Here is a 20,621-nt window from a genome sequence, read left to right as displayed (position 1 = left end):
TTCACTGGTAACAAAAATAACAATACGTTTTTCTATAGATGACATCTTAGATTCAATTAAATAAGGTCTACGATCAACCAGGATCAACCACACCATGCCACAGCCATGACCCGTTATATCCAAGAGCTACTAGGTGGACAGCCTGCAGATGAAGAGCTATTAGATACACAAACCACGACATACCTGACTTACCAAATGCACAATCTGTATGACTGCCTAGGAGGCACGTTCTAGATTCTCATCCCACTACATTATAACCTGCCCCATAAGTAAATCTGTCCACTCATTACTGTAAATTGTATAATCTATTACATACATGATTCATTCCACCCTTAGCCAACGCCAAACAATATCTTCTAGATACACATTCCTTATATAAATGATGCACCACCTATAAGATCTGCTGGCTCTGTGACCTCAGGCAAGCTATTATTTCTTCTATTCTTGTTGTTCATTGTTACCACATAGTTTATTTAAAGCAAGCTATGGCTCTCCTCCCACTGCCCAAGATACCAAAAGGAAAGAAGGTCAAGGGAAAGAAGGTGGCTCTGGCCCCTGCTGTTGTGGAAAAACAGGAGGCCAAGAAAGTGGTGAATCCCCTGTTTGAGAAAAGGCCTAAGAATTTTGACATTGGACAGGACATCCAGCCCAAAAGAGACCTCACCCGCTTTGTGAAATGGCCCCGCTCTATCAGCAGAGAGCCATCCTCTGTAAGTCGCTGAAAGTGCCTCCTGCAATTAACCAGCTCACCCAGGCCCTGGACCACCAGACAGCTACTCAGCTGCTTAAGCTGGCCCACAAGTACAGACCAGAGACAAAGCAAGAGAAGAAGCAGAGGCTCTCGGCCCAGGCCGAGGAAGCTGCGGTCAAAGGGGACATCTCCTCTAAGAGACCACCTGTCCTTCCAGCAGGAGTTAACACCGTCACCACCTTGGTGGAGAACAAGAAGGCTCAGCTGGTGGTGATTGCACACAACACGGATCCCATCAAGCTGGTTGTCTTCTTGTCTGCCCTGTGTTGTAAAATGGGGGTCCCTTACTGCATTATCAAGGGGAAGGCAAGACTGGGACATCTAGTCCACAGGAAGACCTGGACCACTGTCGCCATCACATAAGTGAACTCGGAAGACAAAGTCGCTTTGGCTAAGCTGGTGGAAGCTATCAGGACCAATTACAATGACAGATACGATGAGATCCACTGTCACTGGGGTGGCAATGTCCTGGGTCCCAAGTCTGTGGCTCATATCACCAAGCTCAAAAAGGCAAAGGCTAAAGAATTTGCCACTAACCTGGGTTAAATGTGCACTGTTGAGTTTTCTGTACATAAAAATAATTAAAATACAAATTTTCCTTTAGCCAGCAAAAACAAACAAACAAACAACAAGCTGTGATAATACAGCTGCCCAGAATCTTTGTGGATTACAGATGCAAAGTAGCCAGAGATGTGTCCTTGCACCCGTAGTTCACTAACAGACAAGTCAGTTACATTTACTAAGTACAGAGAACTGAATACACATGACATTGCACATCCATCTTTTTGCTTTGCATTTCCATTTTAAACATATGTATGTTACAACTTTACATTTTAAATATGACTCCATGTATTTTGTGACAATGGCTAAGAATGCAATGATCCCAGGCCCCTGAAAGAAGCACACATTGGTCTGCAATGCAGAATGTTTTCACTGGGGTACCAAACAAACACTTAACACATAACAGACAAAAAATCCTTAAAAATCAGATTAATACAATGTTCTTCATGTTAGATAAGCAGACAGAATGGGAAGTGGAAAGAGAGGACATTGGGGTGCTTTAAATGTACAGTATCTTGAGATCTTGAATGTTTCAGGCTCACACCTGTAATCCTAGCACCTTGGGAGTCCAAGGCAGGCGGATCATCTGAAGTCAGAAGTTCAAGACTAGCCTATCCAACATGGAGAAACCCTGTCTCTACTAAAAATACAAAAATCAAAAATTAGCCAGGCATAGTGGCAAGCCCCTGCAATCCAGGCTACTTGGGAGGTTGAGGCAGGAGAATCGCTTGAACCCGGGAGGTAGAAGCTGCAGTGAGCCGAGATTGTGTCACTGCACTGCTGCCTAGGTGATAGAGCAAGACTCTGTCTTAAAAAAAAAAAAGAGCCGGGCGCGGTGGCTCAAGCCTGTAATCCCAGCACTTTGGGAGGCCGAGACGGGCGGATCACAAGGTCAGGAGATCGAGACCATCCTGGCTAACATGGTGAAACCCCGTCTCTACTAAAAATACAAAAAACTAGCCGGGCGAGGTGGTGGACGCCTGTAGTCCCAGCTACTCGGGAGGCTGAGGCAGGAGAATGGCATAAACCCGGGAGGCGGAGCTTGCAGTGAGCTGATATCCGGCCACTGCACTCCAGCCTGGGCGACAGAGCGAGACTCCGTCTCAAAAAAAAAAAAAAAAAAAAAAAAAAAAAAAAAAAAAAAAAAGAATGTTTCATTTAAGGGATGAAGAGACGTTGGTTCATGGGTACAAAAATACAGTGAGATAGAAGGAATAAGATCTAGTTCTTATAGCACAGTAGGGCGATTATAGTTAACAATCATTTATTGTATATTTCAAAATAGCTAGAAGAGAAGATCTGAAATGTACCCAACACAAAGAAATGATAAATGTTTAAAGTGATGGATATCCTAAATACTTGGATTGATCATGACACATTGTATGCATGTATCAAAATACATGTCCTCGGGCCGGGTGCGGTGGCTCATGCCTGTAATCCCAGCACTTTGGGAGGCCAAGGCGGGTGGATCACGAGGTCAGGAGATCGAGACCATCCTGCCTAACACGGTGAAACTCTGTCTCTACTAAAAATACAAAAAATTAGCTGGGTATGGTGGCGGGCACCTGTAGTCCCAGTTACTCGGGAGGCTGAGGCAGTAGAATGGCATAAACCCGGGAGGCGGAGCTTGCAAGTGAGCCGAGATGATGCCACTGCACTCCAGCCTGGGCAACAGAGCGAGACTCCGTCTCAAAAAAACGAACCAACCAACAAACAAAAAAACACATGTGCTCCATACATATGTACAATTATTATGTATGAATTATAAAAAGAGTCATTCCCTTCCTCCAAGGGAATTTTTTTTAACTAATGGAAAAAAAGAAAGCAACTTCATAACGCCCTCCAATGAGGAAGAACATGATCCTGACAATGCTTAGGTATGAGCACATAATAAATACAGGAAGTCACAGAGCAAATGTCACAGTATTGGTTTGGTTTTTTTTTTTTTTCTCTGCTTATAAAAAAATATTCAGCTTCTTCCTGTGGACTGAGTGGGTGTTAGCCTGTGGGTGTTGGTCTCTGGTGCCTGTATACCGGTGACTATATTCCCAGCCCAGGACCAGCTGTCTGTACAAGGTAAGTTTTATTTCGAACCTTGGTTACTCCTTCTGTAGAATGGGTCTAACTTGTAGTTTGTGGTGAAGATTAAATGAGAGAGTAGATAAGATTCTTAGCCCCCGCTTCCCCCGACCTCTCTTTAGGGGAATAAACCACAGATCTTGTAGTCAGATAGATCTGGGTTAAAATCCAGGCAGTGCCAATGTACCAAACTCTGTGACCTCAACTTCTACCTTTCTCAGCCTTAGTTTCAGCATCAGAAAAATTGGGTTGATACCTTCTTTGTAGGATGATTCAAGCATTAAATGACCAGGTGTAAGCACACAGTACAACAGTAGCAATTACTGTCATTGGTCATTGACTTCATGAACACTGGCCACATAATCAGTCAGAATCAGGACCCCTGCTCAGGACAGCTCCAGGTACCGCACGCCCAGCCATGAACAAGGTCTGGCCTCAATGCCATCAATTTAGCAGCCGTTCTTTACCTCGGCTCACCGGCTGTCAGGCCCCAACTCAAGAGGCAGCAGATTCCAGGGGATAGCAGAGGACCTTGGAATCCATCGAGAGACCCAATTGAGATGGGAAAGAGGGATTGCCCTGGTCAGCCTGCAGTCGGGGAGGCATGTATAGGGAGCTCGTGCCTCTGCTGTGGATGGTGGTAAGGGAGCTGCCACTGTGAACCACATTGTTTTTCTTTTACATTATAATAAGGTCTAATGTTTACAGAGAAATTCTGTGCTAGTCCTAGTGCTAAAAACCTTCTACTCTTCTCATATTATCTGCCCATTGAGATACGGGCTATTGTCATCCCCATTTTAAAGATGACAAAATTGAGGCTCAGAGAGGTGAAGTGACTTGCCCAAAGCCACACAGCTCGTAAGGGAGGGGCTGTCGTTTGAACCCAAGTCTACCTCCAGAGCTTGAGGGCTTCACCCCTCTATGCACTGCCTGGATCATGACTCCTGGAATCCCAGAAAGGACTTCAGAATTCTAAGGCACTGGAGCTGCTGGTTTCACTGCCTCAGTCTTGCATGGGAACTCAAGGACCTGAGAGGTAAAGCACCTTATCCCTTGGCATAGGCAGGTTCAGGGGCATCCTCCACATGCCTGGCCACCCCAGGGCTGCCTGGCATCTTCTCTTCCCTTTGGTGCTCACCACACCACTATCTCCTATCTTTTCTTCCCCACCCACCACTCCGGGAGCGGTGCAGGAAAAACTGGGACTTATCAAGACAAAGAACAAAAGTCGTGGAGGAAAGAAGCCAAGAGCCATCTCCACTCTGGGGTAGGGCCCTTCAGTTTTGCCCCTTTGAAATTTCAAATTCCAGTTTGTGGACAAAGTCCTAACTATCTCACAATATAGGTCCCCAACCACTGACCAAACTCCAGTCCAGGCAGCCACCAGCTGGCCTGGTCTTGCTGCTTCCTTTAGCGGCTTCCAAGGTCCAGGGACATGGGGTCTGGGCCACCAAGAGGCTCTGCCAGGCCATCCCTGCAGCCACAGCCACCCCACCGGACCCCTGCCTCCCATCTGAGAGGACAGCCCTCTTCCTGGAGCTGGGATCTGACGCTTGCTGATATCAATGGCAGACACCAGGTAGGTCCCCTCCCTTTCTCTTCTTTGAGCTCCTAAAATGCTACTCATACCACCCTCTGCACTCTGGGCGCAGGCCACCATGGCTTAATCAAATCAGGCACCCACAAAGCTTCAAGACTGGAAAAGATGCCTCGGCTAACCCACCCATTTGGTGGACAGAAACACTGAGGCCGTCAGGGGAGTGGCAGCTGGTCAACTGAACCATAGACTCGGGGCCCAGACCTGGGGCCCCTCACAGAGCCTCAGAGGGTGAAAGGGACTTGCTCAAAGCCACGCAGTGGTGATGGGTGAGCTTTGTCTTAACAACGAGCACTTTCTGCTTCATCACAGACCATGAGTGGCGTTGTGTTTGTTCACCCAATGATGGGTGGCCACTGGCTTGTCACAGGAGTATTTCCTAGAGGAAGATGAGGGAGCTTGGGGCTGAAGGCCAGCGGGTTTGGAAGGAAGCAACATTCATGTGGTTAACTGATAACTGGGCCCCATCCCTGGGCCTCCTTCCTCCCTCCCTGTCCTCATCCTGATTAAGACCAACTTACTCAGCTGCTAATCATTGCTGAGCCTGTTGATTTTGCCTTAAAAAATTAACTGGGCATGAGTTTGCGGTTTTCCTCACCCCTAACCCTGAAAAGGCCTGGGTGGGCAGGAGGCCTCCAGGGTTATGCAAGAGGCCGCTGGCCTCCCAACGTATATCCCACGGCCACCTCGGCTACTCTCCAAAGAGGAGGCTTTGCTCAAGAGTCAACAGTCTGCTTGTTCCCCCTGTGCTGGGTCCTGAGCAAATTTGCTCTGTTACCAAAGAGAGATAAAGGCAGCTGGGGGAGAGCTTTCCAAACAGGGATGAGAAGCGGCAGCTTTGAGCTTGGGGTTCTAGAACTCTGCAGTGTCAGAGCCAGGAGAATCTTTAGGTGGGCTGGGGCTTTTCAAGTTGGGTTCCAAGGCTCCCAGGAGCCGAGGGTATGCATCCACAGGCCCAGCTTCAACCGGCGACTCCCTTTTACGTGCAATCTTAATATTTTATTTGAGGGTTGGAAAACCACTGATCCACCCTCATCCCCTCATTGCACAGATGGGGAGACGGAGATCAGAGGGGGAAGTGACTTGTCCAAGGACAGAAGGTCACCGCGGGTATTCAGGGGCTCCAGCCAGCATGGGAATGAATGGGGGGCTCTCTATGGACCTGAGCAATGTCTTGAAGGACATTGGTGAAAAAGACAGCTCTGCAAATGCCTTGCCATGCCGTACTCCCCCTCCTCCCAGGGCTAGCTGGAAGCAGAGAGGTGCCTGAGAGCCACTGGAAGACCCAAATCCATGGAATCCACCTGGCTCTGTGTCCCATGGGCCCTGTGAGGATGTGACCAGCAGCCATGCACTGCAAACCAGAGACTACATTATAATCTATCTCAGCCACGTCCTGTCTCTGGAGGAATCAGGCCCTGAAGAAAGATGCAGAGCCCTGCCCTGACTCTCTCAACCTCTCCGAGCCTCAGTTTCTTCACCTGTAAATTGGGAATTATAATAACTTCTAGGGTTGTCATGAAAATGAAATGAAGTGAAATATACACATTGATCATCATGGCCAATGGATATGCAGCTGTTTTAGGGGCTTTGCACGTGTTACTTCCTGGATCCTCCCAGCCACTCTGGGAGGTAGGCAATGTTTTCACTATCATTTTACACAGCAGAGGCACAGAGAGGTTGAGTCATATACCCATGCTCACACAGCTGATGAGAAACAAGAAGTAGAATTGGAACCTGGGCAGTCTGTCTCTAGAGTCCGTGCCTTTAACTCCAGGGCTACCCTTCCCTTCCAGGGATGCCAGTGAGAGATGGCCAGGAGAAGGGCAGAGAGCATGGCACTGTGGGAGATGCTGACTGCAAGGCTCTGGAGGTAGGGCAGAGAGTATGGTCTGGAGAATGATCAGGAAGGAAGCCAGGAGGACTTGGATCTGTGTGGGTGGGGCCTCTCTGCAGGCTGCCTCCTGCCAGGTGGCTTATGACATCTGGGTCGAGGGTGTTGCTGTCCTCCTGTTTATGCTCATCCCTCCTGTTTATGTTGCTGAATTTATCCGCAGGGGTGACCTTGGGAATTAATGCAGCCTTCCCAGCCCTTGTGGGGCCTGAAGGCTGATGGGAGCCGCTGCCTGACCCAGACTCTGGTTTGGGGAGTGAGGGCTGAGCCCGCATCCCAGAAGCCACCCTTGGTCTCCCCATCCTCTTGTTCTGAGGGGCCCCAGGGATTTGTCAGGTCACTAAGGTGAAGTGTTTGGAAGTCCTGAGGCTCAGGCCAGTTACTGCCCTGTATAGTTGTGCAGGTTGCTCACTGCACAAAGGTTCTCCATCCAAGAGGGTGAGTAGGGATGGAAATCTGGCCCCTGTTCCACTTGCCGAGCGAAGTGCCCATGAAACTCTGCCTGCCCAGAGTGGGATGCCTTTTTCTTATTTGCCCAAAGGCTTCATGTGAGCTGCTGGGTGCCCTGCCCCAGCTCTGGTTCCAGCCACTGTGTGTCCTTGGGCAAGGTCATTTCCCTCCCTGGCCTTGGTTTCCCACTGGAGAAGTTTTGTCTAACAAAGCAGAGACTCAACCCTGAAGATGACATAGAATCATCTGAAACCTTTAAAATTTACAGATGTTGGCCAAACACGGTGGCTCACACCTGTAATCCTAGCACTTTGGGAGGCTGAGATGGGAGGATTACTTGAGCCCAGGAGTTTGAGACCAGCCTGGGCAACATAGAGAGATCCGGTGTCTATTTTTTAAAAAGATTTTTTAAAATTTAAGACAGATGCCCAGTCTCCATCACAGACCAATGATCGAACCTTGGGGTAGGGGTGGGGAGGTGCCAGGCATCTATATTTTTGTGCAGCCAATATTGAGACCCACGGTAGGGGGCTTGAAATTTGAAGCTGGAAAGCCTTCGATGGCATCCAATTTCTATCACTTACTACAACTTACTAGTCAAAACTTCAGCGAGGCTCAGTTTGCCCATCTGTAAAGTAAGAATGATGATCGTTTCCTCACAAAATCAAAATGCTAATTAAATGAGATAATGTTCAGACAGCGCTTGGCAGCATGTTCCCCAGGTAGGGAGCTCCTGATTCTGGCTACCAAGACTATTATTGTTGTTATTGGCAATTTGACGTTGAAAAGACAAAGGGCCCTTCTAGGTTAAGTATTCAGTGACTTGAAGACAGGCCTCCTCTGTTCCTTTGAGTCCATTTCTAGTACCTGGGTCTAAATCTTGGCTGCACACCTGTCATGTTATTGAGTTATGTGTTATTATGATGATTTAATATTTTACTTAACTTGTGAACATCTTTACATTTAGTTTTGAATTGGTGCTACATTCACACGGTTCAGAAAGAAAACATAAAAGGTGTATATTGAGAAGTCTGGTGTCCACCTCTGTCTCCTGTTCACCTGTTCTCCCTGACTTCCTCACTATGGGAGACCACATCCCTTACAGATGTATCTACCAAGGTTTCTTTATACAGACCAGACAGCACGTAAGATCATACATGAGTAGTTTCTGCTCTTACACTGTTCTGTATCTTATTTGGTTCATTTAACATCACAACCTGGAGATCTTTCCACGGCAGCTGAGAGTAAGCTTTGAGGAAGGAAGGGTTGTTGTCTCCCATCACAGGTGAGGAAACGGAGGCTCAGAGAAGGAATATCATTTTCCCAGTGAGCCAAGGCAGTGGTGTTAGAGCCATCTCCACCTGGCTCCAGAGCTGGCGTGTATGCCCCTGCACTGATATGGCCTTCCACGAAGCCCGGCCCAGAGAGCTTCGGAGTCTGGTTAAACCTCTCCCACGCAGGCCTGGCCTTCTCAGGACGAGAGATGGGGAGGGGGGCTGTCAGGGTCCTCACTGTGTCTGGACCCAGAAATCCCAAAGAGAGGATGAAGTGTGGAACAAAGAATGTCCCAAGTCATCCAGATAGGGACCCAGTGGGAAGGTGTTCCCTGGATGGAACAGTGGGGGCCTGGTGGCTGTGCCCGCCAGCACTGGAGAACCTGCCAGGAACTCTCTTCAGCCTCAGGTGGTGCGGGTGGCAGGGGAAGTCAGGAGGAGGATGAGAGGCGGGGAGGGAAGCATGGCCGATGAGACAGGCTCTGGGTGAGGGGACGGAGGGGACCCCATGCCTGGAGCTCAGGGAGGAGGATTTGGAGCTCAAGGTGGAAGTGGCAATGAGATTTTAACCAATTGTTGTCTGCTTAGGGAACTTCAGGGTTCCCTCTGGATTCTTGACCTGCTTCAGTTTGCTGACTCACTGACTTTGGGCAAGTCATTTTCCCTCTCCGTGCCTCTGTTTCCCCAACTGCAAAATGGGAGAGATTAGAGATCTGGTCTTTAGGCAGCCTTGGAGTACCCCTAAGACTCCACGGGGCTCCCCTCACCTTGTTGAGGTCATCTGGATCCTCCTTCTGTGATCAGAACGTCATTCACCCATGAGGGCCCTGGACGTTCCTGGGTTAGGGGATGAGGGTACAAATCCTCCACACTGCTCCCAGTCTGGAATCCTCCCCCTTGGTCCTGTGTCTCTCTCCTACCATCCCATCCTTCATTCCAGGCAGATGTGGAGTCAGGACCATACCTGGTGGGTCCCGGAGGAAGCCCTGGCCCCAGTCCGACATCCTCCTCCTGCTGCTATGGGGTCCCGCACAGTGCACAACCTCTTCATCCTTGACGGAGCTCCTGCTGGCCCCCCTCGGCACCCCAGACCCTGTGAGGGCCGCTGGGCAGAGTTAATCCCTTAATACTGGTCACAATGAGATTTCAGGGATGGTGGGAGGCGGTCTCCATGGAAACTGCAGACCTGTCCAGGACCCATGCAAGGAATTAGCCCCAGGGCTCTGCAAGGGGCTCCTGGAGAGCCAACCCCAATAGGAATGGGAGACGCAGTGGTCTGGACTCCTGGGTCCTGCTCTGGCCCTCTTGTTGTCTCTCTGGAGGGCTTGGAAAAAACTGTAAATCTTGCATTGCTTCAGTATTCTGCTCAACTGGACAGAGCCATATTCACAGGAAGAGCCCTATCACCTTTCTGAGCCTGTTTCTCCATCCCCCTATTGGCGTTGTAATCAACCCAGTGGCTTTTCTAGAAGAGTGCAGGCTTCAGAGTCTGCCAGACGCGAGCCTGAAGCTCAGCTTTTCCCTGTAAGACTGTAAACTTAGCCGAGGCATTTCACTTCTCTGAGCCTCAGCTTCCTCATCTGTATGATGGGCACAATAATAGCAACACGGCATCCCTTTTGTGCTGGCTGCGGGGTGGTAACACCCAGTGAATGTGAGTCTCCTCCTCACCTCTGACTGCCCTGCCCACACTGCACATTTGCCCTCCCCAGCCACCTGTAGCTTCCAGAACCCCGTGGTCTCAAGCAGAGAGCCATCACACTTCTTTCTTTGCCTTCTCATCCTCCAAGTCCCATCTTAGTCATCTTCCTCCGGGAAACAGAACGCCGGGGTCCTCCTCTGTCCCCCCACAACCCCCAAAGCTTTACATCTTCATAGTTTAGTCAGATGGTAGTTAGACTGGTTGTCTGCCTCCTCCATTGGACTCTGTCCCATCTACTGTTGTATTCCCAGGACCCACTTGATATAAATAGGCTGGATGGATAACTGAGTGAATGAAGGAAGGAAATCGTCCATCGAAACATTCAACATTTATTCAGCACCTTCTGCGTGCATCGTTGTGGGTGGTGGAGATGGCAGCAGTGAAGACCACGCAAAATATCCCCCTCAGAGGGTTGCAGATGAGCAAATAAAAATACAGGATGCCTAGTCAAATGTGAATTTAAGATACACAAGGAATACTTTGTTAGTATGAGCGTGTCCCAAATAATGCATGGGACCTACTTATACTCTTAAAATGTGCTGTTCATCTCACACTCAGATGAAACTGGGTGTCCTGTGTTGTGTCGGGCAACCCTACACCCTCCCTCACAGAGTTTGCATTTTGGTGGAGAGGCGGGTTGCAGACATAAGCAGGTAAATAAATGAAAAACGAAATCAATTACAAACAGTGGTTAAGTGCAGTGAAGACGCACAGCACGATGTGATAGCACCTGGAGACGGGCAGGGGGCGATCCCCTGAGCTAGTGGCCTTTGCCTGCACAGGTCATTTTAGCTCCAATGAGATGCCACTTTGCAAAAGTTCTTTGAGGATCTTAAAGGGCACGGTGGAGGCTGCTAAGTTTGAGAGAAGGACTCTGAGGAGGGCAAGGGGCGCGCCTGAGGGAGGGGGGCTGCTAAGTCTCACTTGATAGACTCCACAGTTTTGCAACTTGGATCTGGGCCTTCACAAACCTTTGCGAACCCGCAGCCCCACCCCTCGGGTCAGCCAATGTCTTCTGTGGGGCTGGGAGCCAGGGGAAGAGGCCAAAGGAACTGTGCAGAGAAGCGTGGCCACAGTTGGGAGCCCTGACACCCTTTCCCGCCCCACCTCGTCCCGCGGCTGCCCCAGGGCGCAGGGCAGGGCAGGGCAGGGCAGGGCAGGGACCGCGCTGAGCCGGAGGGCGTCCCGGAGGAGGCGGCCAAGACTCTCCGCAGTGCTGCGCTTTGCGCTTCCCGGGCTCCTCCTCGTGGCCAATGCAGGAACTGGTGTTCAGAAACTTAAATAGCCTTAGGGACTTCACAGCAATCCCGCCAATCACAGGCCCAGACGCACCGTGTCTCTCCAAATCCACAGGGGGCCTGCTCGGTTTGATCACCCGGCCGGAAAAGGTCTTTCAAGAGGAACTGATAGTAATGTAAACTTCAAGTGCTAGGTGCATAATAGGTATTCAATGAAAAGGATTCTATGCATATAGTAGAAATTTTGGAAAGTAAAATAAAAATTGAAGATTTAAAAATCATGGCCGGGCGCGGTGGCTCAAGCCTGTAATCCCAGCACTTTGGGAGGCCGAGACGGGCGGATCACGAGGTCGGGAGATCGAGACCATCCTGGCTAACACGGTGAAACCCCGTCTCTACTAAAAAAATACAAAAAACTAGCCGGGCGAGGTGGTGGGCGCCTGTAGTCCCAGCTACTCGGGAGGCTGAGGCAGGAGAATGGCGTGAACCCAGGAGGCGGAGCTTGCAGTGAGCTGAGATCCGGCCACTGCACTCCAGCCTGGGCGACAGAGCGAGACTCCGTCTCAAAAAAAAAAAAATAATAATAAAATAAAAATAAAAATAAAAATAAAAATCATATGTGCTCCAACATTTAGAAAGGTTCAAACTCTTAATCGCTAACCAGGATTTCTTGACCTCGGCACTAATGACATTTGGGCTAGAGAATTCTTTCTCATGGGGACTGTCCCTTACATTGTCCCTGGCAGCATGTCTGGCCTCTAGCCACTAGATGTCAGCAGCACTTTCCCCTACCCTCAAGGTGTGATAACCAAAACTATCTCCAGACTTTTATAAATGTCCCTTGGGAGTTGAAATTATCTCCACTGAGAACCACTGTGTTGGGCTTCTACCCTTATAAGAAATTTTCTCTCAGTCATTCAATGCTTCTCAAATCTTGGTGTCCATAAAAGTCATCTGGGGCCATGATTAAAAATTCAGATGCCGGCTGGGCGAGGTGGCTCACACCTGTAATCCCAGCACTTCGGGAGGCCGAGGTAGGCGGACCACTTGAGGTCAGGAGTTCGAGACCAGCCTGACCAACATGGTGAAACCTTGTCTCTACTAAAAATACAAAATTAGCTGAGCATGGTGGCACATGCCTGTAATCCCAGCTACTTAGGAGGCTGAGACAAGAGAATCACTTAAACACATGAGGCAGAGGTTGAGGTGAGCCGGGATCATGCCATTGCACTCCAGCCTGGTTAACAAGAGCAAACCTCTGTCTCAAAAAAAAAAAAAAAAAAAAAAAAAATCAGATGGCGGCTGGGCACGGTGGCTCACGCCTGTAATCCCAACACTTTGGGAGGCGGGTGGATCACCTGAGTTCAGGAGTTCAAGACCAGCCTGGCCAACATGGTGAAACCCTGTCTCTACTTTAAAAAAAAAAAAAAAAATTAGCCAGGTGTGATGGTGCGTGCCTGTAATCCCAGCTACTTGGGAGGCTGAGGCAGGAGAATCGCTTGAACCTGGGAGGTGGAGGTTGCAGTGAGCAAAGATCGTGCCACTGCACTCCAGCCTGGGCGCCAGAGCAAGACCCTGTCTCAAAACAACAACAACAACAACAACAACAACAACAATCAGATGCTGCGGGTCCTACCTGCAGGTGCCAGGACCAACAGTGGGCCTAATCATCAGATTTAATAAAAAAAAAACAAATTTTTTTTTAATAAATAGAGGTGGGGTATGGTGGCTCATGCCTGTAATCCCAGCACTTTGGGAGGCCAAGGCAGGCCAATCACTGGAGACCAGGAGTTCAAGATCAGCCTGGCCAACATGGTGAAACCTCATCTCTACTAAAAGTACAAAAACTAGCTGGGTGTGGTGGTGCATGCCTATACTTTCAGCTACTTGGGAGGCTGGGGCAGGAGAATTGCTTGAACCCGGGAGGCGGAGGTTGCAGTGAGAAGAGATCAGGCCACTGCACTCCAGCCTGGGCGGCAGAGTGAGAATCCATAAATAAATAAATAAACAAACAAATAAATAAATAAAAATAGAGACGGGGGTCTTGCTATATTGTCCAGGCTGGTCTTGAACCCCAGCCTCAAGCAAATCCTCCCGCTTCACCCCCCCCAAAGTGCTGGAATTAAAGGCATGAGCCACGGGGCACCTGGCCCAAGTGTTTAATGAGCTTCTGGGTACTTCTGATACCAGGTGCCCTCAGACAGCACTTTGAAAACTCCTCAAGGAGGCCTCCCAATCACTGAATCACCAAGTCCTGTTTGAGTTTCCCTACCCGCCTGGACCCTCTCTTTGAATTCCTCTCCTTTCCAATTACCGTTCCCTAGATATCTTTTCTAAGTAGTGACAGAACCAAACCCTAACTCAACCAAAGCCCAAATTGCCTCCTCTCCCTTCAGGGAATAGTAAAAACAAAACAAAACAAAACAACAACAACAACAACAAACAGATCACAGAGTTCAGCTGAAACACTTAGGAAATACCAGCATCCCCGCCTCCCCACCCAGAAGGACTCCTGAGTTGCAGCCTGAGAGAAGTGTCTGCTCATCAGAATAATGTTGTCAGACTGTGTTCTTTCTGGGGGATCATCACGCTCCCTTTTCTGGGAACAAGTGTTGGCCACTTGGTGGGGTGGACCATCATGCTCTAAGTCAGACAAATTCAATGAGTCATGACTCAGCCTCTCTCTCTAGACCCACCTTTTACACTCCCTTACTTATAGTCTCTCTGAGGGCTGTTCTCGATTATTCTATCGCTCTCCTTTTGGGCACATGATGGGATTACATTTTCTTGCTTCCTTTGAAATTACATGTGACCATGTGACTTGTTTCGGATAATGAGATGTGAGCAGAAACAAGCTGCATCACACCTGGGCAGAAGCTTTAAGGGAGGCCAGTGCTACCCTTGTTGGGAAAGCAAGCGTAGATGTGAATCGTTCCACGACGCGGAGCGCCCCCTGCCGACCCATGCTGGGCCTGTACCGCAGGTGAGCAATTAACCCGCTGGTCAAACCACTGAGACTTGGGGGTTTTTTGTGGTTGCAACCTAACTTCGCTTCACTTGACTGAACACAGTCTTTCCAAAGTTTCACTAATTTTTTAATGACCATTATGATTTTTTCATATCTGTAACATTTTTCTTACGTCAACTCACTTCTTTTTACTTCAATTTATTTTAGAAAGAAATATTATTACTACCAAACGAAACAGTATCATAAGTAGAAAGCAATGAGAAAATTAACAGAATGAAAGAAATCCTTATATCAAATCCTGACTTAATACTATTTGCCTTTCAAAGCCTCTGGACCTTTGGTCTTTCTTTATTTAAAAAAAAAAAAAGGGGGGGCCAGGGGCCAGGTGCGGTGGCTCATGCCTGTAATCCCAGCAATTTGGGAGGCCAAGGTGGGCGGATCACCTGAGGTCAGAAGTTTGAGACCAGCCTAACCAATATGAGGAAACCCCGTCTCTAGTAAAAATACAAAAATTAGCTGGGTGTGGTGGCACACGCCTGTAATCCCAGCTACTCAGGAGGCTGAGACGGGAGAATCACTTGAACCTGGGAGGCGGAGGTTGCAGTGAGCTGAGATCACGCCATTGCACTCCAGCCTGGGCAACAAGAGTGAAACTCCATCTCAAAAAAAAAAGGGAGCCAGGTGCAGTGGCTCATGCCTATAATCCCAGCACTTTGGGAGGCCGAGGTGGGCAGATCACTTGAGGTCAGAAGGTCAAGACCACCCTAGCCAACATGGTGATATCCTGTCTCTACTTAAAATACAAACATTAGCTGGGCGTGGTGGCACATGCCTGTAATATCCCAGTTACTTGTGAGGCTGAAGCAGGAGAAGCCCTTGAACCCAGGAGGTGGAGGTTGCAGTGAGCTGAGATTGCACCACTGCACTCCAGCCTGGGGACAGAGTGAGACTCCATCTGAAAAAAAAGAAAAGAAAAGAAAAAAAAAGAGGTCCCCAAGTACTTCTCAATCTTTTGGATCCTCAAAGCTGTCTAAGATTATCAGAATATTTGAAGGCAGCACAGTATTGAGGCTGAGTGCACCATTTCTGGAACCTGACATCCTGGGCTTGAATTCTGGTTCAGTCATGGACTAGCTGTGTGACCTTGGACAAGTTACTGAACTGCTCTGTGACTGTTTTCTTATTTGCAAAATAGTGACCATAATGATGTATGTGGCATTGGGTCGTGGTGGGGATTATTTGTGTTAATGTATAAAAAGGGCTCAGAAGTATGCCTGGCACTTAGTGAGTGCTATGGAGGTATTACCTATAAAATGATGGCAGGACCCAGATCCAAATAGATTTGGAGAATTATTGTTTGTTTGAGACAGGGTCTCTGTCACTCAGGCTGGAGCGCAGTGGCATCATCACAGCTCACTGCAACCTCCAAGTCTCCAGGCTCAGATGATCCTCCTACCTTAGCCTTCAGAGTAGCTGGGACTACACGTGTGGACCACCAGCGCTGGCTAACTTTTCTATATTTTATAGATATGGGATTGCACCATGTTGCCCAGGCTGGTCTGGAACTCGGGTTCAAGCAATCTGCCCACCTCCCCAGTCTTCAAAGTGCTGGGATGACACCCCGCCCAGCCTGGAGAAATGTTTGAACTCCATGGAGAGAAATGAAAAATCCTCTGCATTGGTTAAAAATAAATCACCTGGACAGTGTAGATAGGAAAATGTACCTTAGCAGAAAGTGACATAGCAAAGTTCTAGAGGTTTTACTTGGTGGCAGCTGCCCAAACCTCTAACCCAGTCGTAGATGTCATTAGAGAGAATGTAGTTCCCAGGTCAGAGAAGCTAAGAGGTCCTTGGCATTCTATTCCTAAAGACCACATATGGACAATTGTGTTTAGTTTTCATTTTAATATGAATACTTAAAATTTTCCTAGTATGGCAGAGGATGAGAAAGCTACGTCACTTAGGCCGGATGCAGTGGCAGGACTCATGCCTGTAATCCCAGCATTTTGGGAGGCTGAGGCAGGCGGATCATGAGGTCAAGAGATCGAGATCATGCTGGCCAACATGGTGAAACTCTGTCTCTACTAAAAATACAAAAATTAGCCGGGTGTGGTGGCACGCACCTGTAATCCCAGCTACTTGGGAGGCTGAGGCAGAAGAATCGCCTGAACCTGGGAGGTGGAGGTTGCAGTGAGCCAAAATCTCACCACTGCACTCCAGCTTGGGCAACAGAGCGAGACTCTGTCTCAAAAAAAAAAAAAAAAGAAAAAAAGAAATTATCCAGGTGTGATGGCACATGCCTGTAATTTCAGCTACTTGGGAGGCTGAAGCAGGAGAATCACTTGAACCCTGCAGGCAAAGGTTGCAGTGAGCCAAGACTGCACTAATGCACTCCAGCCTGGGTGACAGAGCAAGACTATGCTTCCAAAACAAACCAAAACAAACAAACAAAAACACACAATAAGAGACCACCTCACACCCACTAGGATGGATATTACAAAACAACAACAAAACGGACAATAGCAAGTGATGGTGAGGATGTGGAGAAATTATAACCCTTTGACATTCCTACTACTGCTGGTGGGAACGTAAAATAGTGCAGCTTCTATGGGAAGCAATATGGCAGTTTCTTAAAAAATGAAAAATAGGGTTGGGCGCGGTGGCTCTGCCTGTAATCCCAGCACTTTGGGAGGCCGAGGCGGGCAGATCACGAGTTCAGGAGATCGAAACCATCCTGGCTAACACTGTGAAACCCCGACTCTACTAAAAATAAAAATAAAAAAATTAGCCAGGTGTGGTGGCGGGTGCCTGTAGTCCCAGCTACTCGGGAGGCTGAGGTGGGAGAATGGGGTGAACCTGGGAGGCGAAGCTCGTGGTGAGTGGAGATCGCGCCACTGCACTCCAGCCTGGGTGACAGAGCAAGACACCGTCTCAAAATAAAAAAAAAAAATTAAAAATAGAGCTACCATATGATCCAGCAATTGTACTTCCAAGTATATACCCAAAAGAACCAAAAGTAGCATCTGGAAGAGAGATTTCTATACTCAAACTCATAGCAGCATTATTCACAATTGCCAAAAGGTAGAAGCAACCCTAGTGTCAATCAGTGGATGAACGGATCAATAAAATGTGGCAGATGCATACAATGGAATATTATTCAACCTTAAAAAGGATGGAAATTCTGACACATTGTACAACATGGATGGATCTTGAGGGCATTACGCTAGGGGAAAAGCTAATCACAAAGAACAAATACTGTGTGATTCCACTAGCCTGCAGGAAAGTAGTCAAATTCATAGAGACAGAAAGTAGAAGGGGTTTGCCAGGGACTGGGAGGAAAGGGGAGCTATTTCCTCTTCTTTGTTTTCTTTTCTTTTCTTTTTTTTTTTTTGAGACGGAGTCCCTCTCTATTGCCCAGGCTGGAGTGCAGTGGTGCGATCTCAGCTCACTGCGACCTCTGCCTCCCGGGTTCAAGCAAGTCTCCTGCCTCAGCCTCCCGAGTAGCTGGGATTATAGGCATACACCACCACACCCAGTTAATTTTTTTGTTCTAGTAGAGACGAGATTTCTCCATGTTGGCCTCCCAAGGGGAGCTATTTTCTAATGAGTACAGTTTCAGTGTGGGAAGATGAAAAAAGTTCAGGTGATGGACAGTAGCGATGGGTGTATTACAAAGTGAATATATTTAATGTCTCCAAACTGTGCATTTAAAAATAGTTGGCTGGGCGCAGTGGCTCACACCTGTAATCCCAGCAATTTGGGAGGCCGCGGTCCGTGGGTCACCTGAGGTCCGGGGTTCAGGACCAGCCTGGCCAACATGGTGAAACCTGTCTCTACTAAAAATACAAAAATTAGCTGGGTGTGGTGGCATGTGCCTGTAATCCCAGCTACTCAGGAGGCTGAGGCAGGAGAATCGCTTGAACCCTGGAGGCAGTGGTTGCAATGAGCCAAGATGGCGCCATTGCACTCCAGCCTGGGTGACAAGAGTGAAACTCTGTCTCAAAAATAAATAAATAAATAAATAAATAAAAAGGAAGAAAAATGGTTAAGGGCCAGGTGTGGTGGTTCACGCTTGTAATCCCAGCACTTTGTGAGGCTGAGGTGGGTGGGTCACCTAAGGTCAGGAGTTCAAGACCAGCCTGGCCAACATGGTGAAACCCCATCTTTACTAAAAATACAAAAATTAGCTGGGCATGGTAGCAGGTGCCTGTAATACCAGCTACTTGGGAGGCTGAGGCGGGAGGATTGCTTGAACCTGGGAGGTGGAGGTTGTAGTGAGCCGAGATCGCGCTACTGCACTCCAGCCTGGGTGACAAAGCAAGACTCTTTCTCAAAAAAAAAAAAAAAGAAAAAAAGAAAAAAAAATCATCAAGCTTCATTAAAATCTAAAAGAAGATATTTAAAAAGAGACTGAAAATACAAGTTACAGACTGACAAAGGTATTTTCCACTAATATAACCAAGAAAGGATTAGTATCAAGAATAAATAATTCCAGCACTGCATCGAGAATGGATTATTTCAGGGAATGGATGTGTTGACCACACTGTAGCGCACGTAGTGCAATGTTTAAAAATACATGTGACTGGGCGCAGTGGCTCATGCCTGTAATCCCAGCACTTTGGAAGGCTGAGGCAGGTGGATCACTGGAGGTCAGGTGTTCAAGACCAGCCTGGGCAACATGGTGAAACCCTGTCTCTACTAAACATACAGAAATCAGCTGGGTGCGGCGGTGCATGCCTGTAATCCCAGCTACTTGGGAGGTTGGGGCAGAAGAATCACTTGAACCGAGGAGGCGGAGGTTGTAGTGAGCCGAGATCACGCCACTGCACTCCAGCCTGGGTGACAGAGTGAGACTCTGTGTCAAAAAAAAAAAAAAAAAAATACATGCATAAAAGATGTTTCTAAGAGTGCTAAAAAATACGCCTACAAATGGATAAGGAAAGGTAAATAACACAATAGATAAATGATCAAAGGATATGAACAAGCACACTCATAAAAGAGGAAACCCAAATGACAGAAAGAGCCCCTCCCTCTCTAGTAACAGAGGAAATGCAAATTTGAAAGTGAATTATAATTTTACATTCAGTATCTCACAAAATCAAGTGCTGATGAGGCTGTAGAGCAACCAGAACTCTGTAACTATTGTTTGGAGTGGAAGTTGGTAGTCAAGAACGAGCAATTTAGCAACATCTCCTAAAAGTGTCGATACCCACTATCTAAGATACAGAAATTCTATCTCTACATGTTACCTAGCGAAACTCTCATCCACAGGTGTAAGAATGTTCTTTGGAGCATCGTTTGAGATAGTGAGCCAAGATCGTGCAACTGCACTCCAGCCTGAGTAACAGAGTGAGACTCCATCTCAAAACAAACGAACAAACAAACAAAAGAGAATAAATATATGCGGGATATTTATAGATACTTCTATTTTATTTTTTGTTATTTCAACTTTTTTTTTTTAACCTGCCTCCCAGGTTTAAGTGATTCTCATGCCTCAGCCTCCCAAGTAGATGGGATTACAGGTGCCTATAACCACATCTGGCTAATTTTTGTATTTTCAGTAGAGATAGGTTTTCACCATGTTGGCCAGGCTGGTCTCGAACTCCTGATCTCAAGTGATCCACCTGCTTCGGCCTCCCAAAGTGCTTGGATTACAGGCATGAGCCACCGCGCCCAGCTGCCTATGTTTTTAAACATTGCCTGGCCCGTTATTTCAACTTTTATTTTCGAATCAGGAGGTACATGTATAGGTTTGTTACAAAGGTATATTGCATGATGCTGAGGTTTCCAGTATGAATTAATTAAACACCCAGGTAATGAGCACGGTACCCAATAGGTAGTTTTTCAGTGTTTTCCTCCTCCCTCCCTAACCCCTTTGGATTCCCCAGTGCCCATTGTTCCCATCTTTGTGTCCATGTGTACCCAATGTTTAGCCCCCATGCATAGGTGAGAACATACATTATTTGGTTTTCTGTTTCTGCATTAGTTTGCTTAAGATAATGGTTTCCAGCCATATCCATGTTGCTGCAGAGGACATGATTTCATTCTTTTTTATGACTGCGTAGTACTTTATGGATACACAGCATTTATTTATTTTTTATTTTACT

The 20,621-nt window shown here is 47.7% G+C and overlaps 2 protein-coding genes across 18 annotated transcripts in view; one reads left to right on the top strand and one right to left on the bottom strand.

Moving 5' to 3' along the window:
* HNF4A (hepatocyte nuclear factor 4 alpha) overlaps nucleotides 1-20,621 on the bottom strand; it is a 76,021-nt gene that overhangs the window by 35,366 nt on the left and 20,034 nt on the right. The gene's annotated exons all lie outside the window — the stretch shown is intronic.
* LOC144329412 (uncharacterized) overlaps nucleotides 3,260-20,621 on the top strand; it is an 83,163-nt gene continuing 65,801 nt past the window's right edge. For 11 of the 15 annotated variants that reach the window (XR_013399969.1, XR_013399974.1, XR_013399968.1 and 8 more), the window contains exons 1-3: nucleotides 3,260-3,388; nucleotides 4,291-4,427; nucleotides 4,585-4,970. The gene's annotated coding sequence lies outside the window, so the exon portion shown is untranslated. The remainder of the gene's footprint in view (nucleotides 3,389-4,290; nucleotides 4,428-4,584; nucleotides 4,971-20,621) is intronic. The other 4 variants (XR_013399971.1, XR_013399970.1, XR_013399966.1 and 1 more) reach the window with 1 other exon arrangement.

This window comes from Macaca mulatta, chromosome 10, assembly GCF_049350105.2.
Source record: "Macaca mulatta isolate MMU2019108-1 chromosome 10, T2T-MMU8v2.0, whole genome shotgun sequence".
Taxonomy (NCBI): Eukaryota; Metazoa; Chordata; class Mammalia; order Primates; family Cercopithecidae; genus Macaca; species Macaca mulatta.
Note: the sequence above shows the minus strand (reverse complement) of the source record. Positions and strands in the feature narration are given on the sequence as shown.